Genomic DNA, 9,985 nt, shown 5'->3' on the forward strand with positions numbered 1-9,985 from the left:
ACTTTGCAGGAATCAACCTTTTTATTTTATAACAATTCACATAGAAGTTAGCTTGGGTCTCAGGAGAACTGCATCAGTCTCTTCCAAGGGCAGCATCCCAATGATCTAATTGCCTATGACTAGGTCCTGCTTCTTAAAGGTTCCAACATTTCAATAGCACCACACTGAGGACCGAGCCCCCATAGAAGTTTGCACCCTTGGTGGACAAACTGTATCCAAACCATAGCATTCTGCCCCTGTCCCCAAGGTTCAGGTCCAATTCACAATGCAAAATGTGATCATTCCATTCCCAAGAGCCCTGGAGTCATTGTCCCCCTAAGTTGGACATGCAGAAGCTATGCATATTTATGGGATACCATGTGATGTTGTATATATTTATGGGAAACCGTGTGACATTCTGATACATGTCATATTCAAATTGGGATAAGCATCTCCAAAACATTTATCCTTTCTGCTGGGGTGAAAGCATTAGCAAAGTTTTCCTTTGTATTTTTAAAAATATGCACTATAGTATTGTTAACTACAGCAGCCTAAATGCAAGTTTGCCATAACCCGCTTCTCCCATCCCATTATAACTTAGTACCTATGACCCCAAATTCCCCATTGCTGCTGTTCCTCTACTCTCCGCAGCCTCTGATAACCACTCTGAATCTTTTAAAGATCAGTTGCTTTAGATTCCACATATGAGTGAAATCATGTGTTTTGTTTATTTCACATACCATAATGGCTTCCAATTAGCATCCATGTTGCTGTAAATGAAGAGATTCAACTGTTTTAGTGACTGGATAGTATTCTGTTGTGTGAATGCAGCACTTTCTTCATCCATTCATTGTGTGATTTGACATTTATGCTGTTTCTGTTTCTTGGCTACTATGAATAATGCTGAAATACACATGTGAGCATAGATGGCCATTTGACACATATTTTATTTGCACACATATCCAACGGTGGAATTGTGGTATCATTTAGTAGCTCTATTTTTAAATATACTTTTGTTTAAGAAGGAGAAAGGGGGACAGAGAGAGTGTTGCAATCTGGTGATTTACTCCCTATGTGCCCATTTTGGCTAAGCCAAAAGTGGGAGCCAGGGATTCAATCCTGGTCTCCTGTGTGGGTGGCAGGGATTCCATTATTTGAACTATCACCACTGCCCCTACCCACCACCCCAGGGTCTGCATTAACAGGAAGGCCGGAGCTGGAGGTGGACACCAAACCCAGATACTCTGATGTGGTGCAAAGATGTCCCAACCAGCATCAATTGTTACACCAAATGTGCAAACCTGGCCACTCCGTTTTTAGTATGTTGAGGAACTTTCATGGTATTTTCTAGTAATCACTACAGTCATTTGAATTCCTGCTAAGCATGTGGTAGGTTTCTTCTTTCTTCACATCCTCATCCAACACTTGTTATCTTTCATCTTCCTAGTAATAGCCACTTAGCTGGAATGAAGTGAAAGCTTTGATTTGCATTTCCCTGATGATTGTAGATGTTGAGAAACCTTTTCAAATACATGTTGGTCACTTGTATGCCTTGTTTTAAGAAGTGTACATTTAGAGCCTGCATTGTGGTACAACAGGTAAAGCCAGCTCCCCACTAATGTAGGGAAAGTAGCAGAAGCTGGCTCAAGTCCTTGGCGTTCTATACCCCAGTGGAAGACCAGAATGAAGCTCCAAGACCCTAGCTTCCGTCTGCTCCAGCAAATGAAAGATACCTCTCTCTTTGACTTTCACGTAAATAAAACAAATAATTTTTAAATTGATATTTGGGAATACTGCACATTTTTCTGGTTTTTTTTGTTTGTTTGTTTTTGTTATTTGAGTTTACACACACACTCACACACACAAACATCCCCCTGCTGGAAGTATGGCTTGCAAATGTTTTTCTTGCATTCTGTAGATTATCTCTTCCTTCTGTGGATGATGATGATGATGATGATGATTATTGCTGTGCAGAGCTTTAAGTTTTGAGATAATCCAATTTTGCCATTTTTGCATTTGTTTCCTATACTGTAGGGATTTTATTTTGAAAATCCTGACCTATTTAAATGTCCTGAAACATTTAGCATCCTTTTCTCTGGCAGTTTCGTAGTTGAGAAACAGACGGACAGACCCCATCTTCTGTTTCGCTCCCCAGATGCTGAGGCCAAGAACCAAGAACTTCATCTGAGTTGTACATGCATGGCAGCTACCCAAGTCTTCAGCACTTGGAGCACTAGCAGGAAGCTGAAAGCCACAAGCTGGAATTGGAAGAAGACTCAGGGGCACTGGGATGTGGTTGTGGTGTCCCAAGCGGCACTCTCAGTGCTGCACCAAATGCCTGCCACTTTCCTCTGTAACTGAAATAATTGGAGAACTGGCATTTTTTCTTCTTGAAATGGTGGAATTTGACAATGAAACCATTTGGTACTGCGCTTTTCTTTGATGGCAGAATTTTTATTACTGATTTGGTCTTATTATTACTCATTACGGTCTATTTGGGTTTCTGTTTCTTCATGAGTTAGTTCTGATAAAGAATGTATGTCCAGGAATTTGTCCATTTATTCTACGTTTTCAACTCTGTAGGCACATAGTTGTTAATAACAGTCTTGTTGACCTTTTGTATTTCCGTGGTGTGAATTGGCACATCTCCTTTTTCACCTCTGGTTTTTAATTGAGTTTCTCTTTCTCTCCCCATCCCCTGTTTTTCAGTCCAGCTAGGAATTTGTCAGTTTGGTTTACATTTCACAAAAACTCCAACTTTTTACTTCCTTTTTTGTTGTTAAAAGTCTCTACTTAATTTATTTCTGCTCCGACTTTATTTCTGTCCTTGTTCTAATTTTGAGTTTTCTAGGTTCTTGCTCTTCTAAGATCCTTGAGCCACACTGACAGGTCGTTTATTTGAGAACTTTCTGGTTTTGTGATGCATGCATTTGCTATATTTCCATCTTGATATTTTGCTGTGTCAAATGTTTTGATCAGCTGTGTTTCCATTTGTATTAAAACATTTGTTGGCCTGGCACAGTAACCTAGTGGCTAAAGTCCTCGTTTTGAACGTGCCGGGATCCCAAATGTGTGCCAGTTCATGTCCTGGCAGCCCCGCTGCCCATCCAGCTTCCTGCTTGTGGCCTGGGCAAGCAGTCAAGGACGGCGCAAAGCCTTGGGACCCTGCACCTGCTTGTGAGACCTGGAAGAACCTTCTGGCTCCTGACTTCAGACTGGCTCAGCTCCAGTCATGCAGTCACTTGGGGAGTGAATCAACAGATGGAAGTTCTTCCTCCTTGTCTCTTCTCCTCTCGGTATATCTGACTTTGCAATAACAATAAATAAATCTTTAAAGAAAACATTTTTAACTTTTCTTAGTTTCTTCTTTGATCCATTGGTTATTCAGGAGTTAATTGCTATGCATTTATACTCCAAAGTTTTCTTGTTACTGATTTCTAGTCCTATTGTACTATGATTAGGAAGATATTCGATGTGATTTCAAGTTTTAAAAATTTGCTGCGACATAAATGCTGTCTGATCTATCCTGGAGAATGTTCCATGTACTGGTGGGAAGAATGTGTGTTACAGAGCTGTGGGATGGAACTTTCTGTAGGTGGTTACTGGTCCCCTCTGTCTAGGATGAGCTTTAACTATTGTTTCTTTGTTAGCTTTCTGTCTGGTGGCTCACTACTGAAAACGAAGTGTTAAAGTCCACTGCTATTGTTGTATTGGAATCTATTTGCTTTAGGTATTTAGACACTCTGATGATATCAGGTGAATATATGTTTATAATTGTTTTTTCTCTCTCTCTCTCTCATTGGAAAGTCAGATACAGAGAGCAGGAGAGACAGAGAGGAAGATTTTCTGTCCATTGATTCACTCCCCAAGTGGCGGCTACGGCTGGAACTGAGCCAATCTGAAGCCAGGAGCCTCTTCTGGGTCTTCCATGTGGGTGCAGAGTCCCAAAGCTTTGAGCTGTCCTTGAATGCTTTTCCAGGCCACAAGCAGGGAGATGGTTGGTAAGCAGGGCTGCCGGGATTAGAACTGGCGCCCATATGGGATCCCGGCGAGTCCAAGGTGAGGACTTTAGCAGCTAGGCTATTGCGCTGGGCCCTCGTTTTCTCACTAAATGGGTCCTTTTATCATTTCATAATGACCTTCTTTGGCTCTTTTTGTTCAAGGAGTTTACCTGATGAAAATATCGCTACTACTGCTTCTTTTTGGATTCCACCCCTTCAGTCTGTATGTATAAGGGACATTTAATTTCTTTATTGTAATTAAAATATTTTGAGTCTTTTTTCTTTTTTTTATTTGTCACACTGCCTTTTAATTGGATGATTTAATCAATTTATATTTAAGAAAGTTATTGATAGGCAAGGTTTCACATTTGCTTTTTTGTTACTTGTTTTTCCTTTAAAAATTTTTTTTTCAAGTTTTCTGTTTATATCCCTTTCTCACAGTCTTCCCTGTGGTTAAGTGATTTCTGCCACAAGTGTGCCTTAATTCTTTATTTGTTAATTTTGGCATATCTATTAAAAGTTTCTGCTCTTTTTTTTTAACATCTGTTTTTTTCCATGAGACTTACAAAAAGCGTTTTGATTATAACAAGCTATTTTGTATTGATGCAACAACATGGATGATGAAGAAAAGAGAAGAAAATGGGAGGAAAAATTCTATATTTGTATTCCATTTCTCCTTACATGCTGAATTTTTAATTCTATTTTTAGGTATTTTATAATGCTTAAATTTTAACATACTGGTGTAGTTATTAATTTTAATTCTCACATGCTTATTCTATCCACCATGTTCACGACATTAGAGCACTCTGGATTTGTCTGCTTTTTGTGTAATTGCCCTTAACTGAGTTTTAAGTCTTCTGATATTCCTAAGTTGATAGCATCTCTTTCTTCCAGTTTGAAGGACTCCCGTTAGCATTTTGTGCAGGGCAGGCCTTGTGGTTGTAAATCTTCTCAGGTGCTGTCTGAGGATGTCTTTATCTGCCCCTTGTTCTACAAGATAGCAGCGTCCTTCAATACCACGAAAACCTCATCCACTTCCCCCGACCCGTAAGGTTTCTGCTGAGAAGTCGGCTGCCAGCCGAATTTGAACATCTCTTCATTTCATTTTTACTCTGAAAAATGAAATTTTTCATTTTATTTCAAGTTTACTTCATACAACGTCTTAGAATAGATTTGATTGAATTGAATCTGATAATTGTATCCTTTTCTAAGGTGGGCAAGTTTCGTTATCCTTGAAATGAGTTTTCTACCTTTGTGGTATTTTGAAGTCCCTCAAAACCCAATTAGTAAGAAATTTGCTTTTATAATGCTGTACCAAAGTTCCCCTAAGCTTTCTTGATTCCTCTTCACTTTTTTATCTTCTGTCTCCTTCAACATGTAGATTCATGCAGAGTGTCTTCAAGCTCACTTACTTTATCATCTGATCTAGCTTACTGTTGACATCTTGTATCATGTTTTCCATTTTGGTCTTCTGTACTTTTAGCTCAAGATTTTGTTTGGTTTTCAGAAATTACTCAATCCCTCTTCTAAGCTTCTCTGATAAAATACTGAAACTTTACTCCGTGTTTTTTTAAAGTCAGTTGAGTTTCCTTAAAACCACCTGGGGTTGGGGGAGAACTGGGGTGGGCAGCCCCATAGCCAGCAATGCCACATTCTTAGGTTGTACCCAAAGCCCACAGGCTGCTGAGGACAAGACCCACCTTGCCACGGACTGCCTGCTACTGTGGTGTACTCATGGCCTAATGAGCTTCAAGTGATGCTAGTTGGAAACCAAGTCCAACCACATGGCGCACAGGTCTCCACCCAGTATGGGTGTGGAGGCTCTGTCTGCAGGTACCAGCCAAGAGGTAGGGGACACTGGGATTCCTTTGATGTTGGGTTTCATTTCTCTGCATTGAAGTTTATTACAAAGCTTGCATCCCTGTGCTACTCCCAAATGGAGACAGTCTTTCTCCAGGCTGTGCTGTAAGGAATCCAGGAAGCAATGGTAGAGACAGTCCCTTACCTGCCAGGTTAGTGTGCAAGCAGAGGCTGTGTTTGTGGACACTGGCCTGGAGGCAGAAACTGGGGGATTCTGGAAGGTATCGGGTTTCACCTTAGTTGGAAGGGGACTGTGTTTCCAGGCGAAAGCCTGAACTAATTCCCTCTCCTTCTTCTAAGTGAAAGGAAGAGATGAGACAGCTCCTCTTTCTTTCCTGCTTTCTTCAATGCATCTTTCTTTATGATCATGCTAAAATCTTGTGCTGTGATCCGCACCTGCTTCTCTCCACTCTGGGAAGGTGATTCCATGCATTCATAGATGCTTCTTTGCTAGCTGATTGTTGGAGGCTTTCCCTCCACTGCCATCTTGCTCTCTGATTCCCTCCTAGTCTTTACTTCATCCAGTGTCATTTAAAGTCTGATTCTGAAGTCTCCGCTGAGACTCGAGGCCAACTCTTTCCAGTTGTGAGCCCCATGAGCTCAAAGGGAAGTTGCATCTTCTAAAATCATGGAAGGACAGGCACAGGGTTAGCTGGTGAAAGTCAAGGTGGAAACCTAGCAGGGCAGACACTAAATCCTCCAGTTCCAAGTCTGGTATCCTGTGCACACAAAAACACGGCTGAGAACCCAAAGCCCCAGGCAGCCACACTACTGAAGTTTTGCTAATCACAGATCAGATGGCTCATGTCTCAGCCTGCTGGCTGGCATCTGTGGCTTTCCAACAGGGGCTGGATGCTGCTGGTTGTGCAGCCTTCCTGGGGTTCTGGCTGTGGCTCCTTCCATGACTCTCAGTGGCAATGCTACAGCCGAGGCCGACTCCTGCCTGGTCTCTCACATTTTGCTGTGGGATCTCAGTGGAAGCCACCATGCCCGTATATTTCAAGGCATTTCTGTTCTCAGGTCTGTTTCCCAAAGGCAAGCTGTGCCTGGCTGTCTTTGTTGCTCAAACAGCCACAGAATACTCTTCTGGAAAAGAGGAGACAAAACTTAAGGTGACTCTGGGCAGAAAGCCAATTCACCAAACCCTTGTGTCCTGTTAGGCCTCTGGGCCTGTGATGGTACATAAAAGGCAACCCTGTAGATATCTGAGATGCAGTTAGGGCCTGTTCTTCATTGGGCTCGGTGCAAAGCAGCCGGCTCCTTGGCAGCCTCTGTAACCCCTTAGCAAGCAGTGGCTCTACTACACCTGCACCATTACACACTTTTTCCTTGGTCCCTCCCTGGTGGGGCTGCAAATTTTCCTGCCCTTTCAGCTCTGTTTCTTTTTGCTACCAAATCTCACTGAGAATTTCACTGAAGGTGGCCAATCATGCCCACTCTTGGGTGCTTTGCCATGGAGGAGTTCCTTCTGCTGCATGAAGTAGTTCAATGCCCTAGAATTCAGCTTTCTATGAACTCCAGGACACACACACAATTCAGTCAGGTTCTTTGCCATGCTGTATGCAGCAAAAGTGACCTTTACCCAATTCCCTGTTGGGTCCTCATTTTCACTTGAATCACCTCAATAGACTGTTATCTTTTTGGTAGATATAACTAGGGTCCAATGTGTTGGCTCAATGGCTAAATCTTCACCTTGGAAGCACCAGGATCCCATATGGATACCGGTTCATGTCCCGGCTGTTCCCCTTCCCATCCGGCTCCCTGCTTGTGGCCTGGGGAAGCAGTAGAGGATGACTGAAAGCTTGGGACCCTGCATCTGTATGGGAGACCTGAAAGAATCTCCTGGCTTCTGACTTCAAATTGGTTCACCTCTGGCCATTGCAGCCACTTGGGGAGTGTGCCAGTGGATGAATGCTCTTTCTGTGTCTCCTTTTCTCCATAGAATCTAATCTCCCTTTCCAAGAAAAATGCATCTTTAAAATAAGAGAGATGTGTTTATTGATTTGTAAAGTAGGACGATAAAGAGAGAGAAATGAAGAGAGAAATACAGAGAGCTCTTCCATGCTTTGGTTTACTCCTCAAATGGTTGCAATAGCCAGGGCCAAACCAGATCAAAGCTGGATGCTCCATTCTGGTCTCCTACATAAATGAAAGAGAGCCAAATGCTGGGACCATCATCTTCTGCCTTCTGACGTGCATTAGCCGGAGGCTGGAATGGATACAGAGCAGCTGGGACATGAACCAGCACACCAATCTGTAATTCTTGTGGTTGCAAGCAGTGGTTTAACTTGCTGCACCACAACTAGCTCTGGCCACCTCTCCCTCCATCTTCCGAGTCCCTCCAGAGGGTTCCATGATGCTCCCTTCCAGCATACAAATCTTTTCTAGCCTGTTTCTCCAACTCTCCCAGTCTCTGCTGGTTATCCAGCTACCAAGCTGCTTCCATATTTCCAAGAACAGTGAGGGCAATAACCCCGCTCCTTGTACTCATCCTCTGCATTAGTCAGTTTTCAGATACTCTAACAAATGTCTGAAGCTGGTTATTTTATAAAGAGAAAAGATGTATCAAGCTCGTAGCTTTGGAGGCCAGGAGTCAAATATCACATGACTCTGTTTGACATCTGGGAGGGCTTCATGCAGGTGGCATTAAGGTGGGAATGCCTGTGTGAGGGAGGGTCCTTACTGAAGCCAGGGAGCAAGAGGGTGATTCTGATCTCAGGTTGCTGTGTTATAACAGCCCGCTCTGGTGGGAACTCACTGGGGCCCATAGTCCTGCCTTAGTCCTTTCCTGGGGCAGTGCTCCTAGTAGTCTGACCATCTTCCACCAACCACTACCTCTGAAAGATCTCAACATGCAACCTGAAGTGCTGGTCAAGCCTCCAGCCCATGGACCCTTGGGGTGTACATCACCATGTAGTAGGGGGTGGTGTGAATAGGTAGGGTGTGGGTTAGGGCTAAGTGAATTGCAATTCTTGCCAGTCCTGCCATGTAATGTTATCTCTTGATCTGTCATTCTGCACCACTCACCTGCCAGATGCACCTGTGTCTCACTTGGGACCAGGAAGGAGGCTATATCAGGATGACTACATGGATGTAAAACTCCCCAGGGAGGTGCCATAAAATGCCCAGATGGATTCACTCATGCTAGGACCCCATTCCAATGGGCACCAACATGCATCCCAGTCACTCCACTTCTGATCCAACTCCCTGTTGTGGCCTGGGAAAATAGCAGAGAATGGCTCAAGTTCTTGGGCCCCTGCACCCGTGTGGAGACTCAGAAGAAGCTCCTGGCTCTTGACTTTGGATTGGCCAAGTTCCAGGCTTTGCAACTATTATGAATTGAACCAGCGAATGGAAGATCTCTCTAGTTCTCCTTCTGTCTGTAACTCTGCCCTTCAAACAAAAATAAAAATAAATCTTGAAAATAAAAACCAAGTGCATGCACAAGAAGAAAAATGATAGCGAATGATTAATAAGCTCCTCTCCCTCACTGTTGAAAGGCTACTGAAACAGCAAGTGGCTGTCTAGAGATGACCTCAACACCCCTCACGGAAGCTGGTGGCTGACTGCTTATCTCTAGGTGGTGGTGGAGGGGCTGCCTGCTGCCTGTCATCTAGCCAGGATCTGTCTCTCTGCCATGTCCATGGAGGCCCAGGAGTCAAGTTCCTAATTCTATTTCCAAGGGAGGAGGCCCAGACTCTCTTCTCAGCATTGCTGACAGCACCTGAATTGTGAAGGGTCACATTCAAACCCTATATTCCATAGCGTTTCCCTCTTCCTGACTCTGGCCAGAGTCAGATTCCTCTTGCAATCACTGCCTGTGATGGAGTAACAGAAGCAATAAGGCAGTGGGTGGCCTTCCTTTAGCTACCTCTTTCTGCATTTTATAACAAATAAGTGCAATGTTTTTATAATTAGAAATGGCAGGTAAACTTGACCCAGTTATACGATTATTTATTGCATGGAGGTAAAGCTTAGGTATGAAGATATCAAGATGGTGGCAGTTTCAATCACAAAAGGACGAATACCATATGATCTCTTTGATATAAGGCAACCTTCATGCAAAATACAAGATCAGTAGATATATGGTAAATATGTGTATACCTGTATTCATCTAGAGGAACTGTATAATAGAGACAAATATA

This window comes from Ochotona princeps, chromosome 3 (genome assembly GCF_030435755.1).
Source record: "Ochotona princeps isolate mOchPri1 chromosome 3, mOchPri1.hap1, whole genome shotgun sequence".
In the NCBI taxonomy this organism is placed as follows: domain Eukaryota; kingdom Metazoa; phylum Chordata; class Mammalia; order Lagomorpha; family Ochotonidae; genus Ochotona; species Ochotona princeps.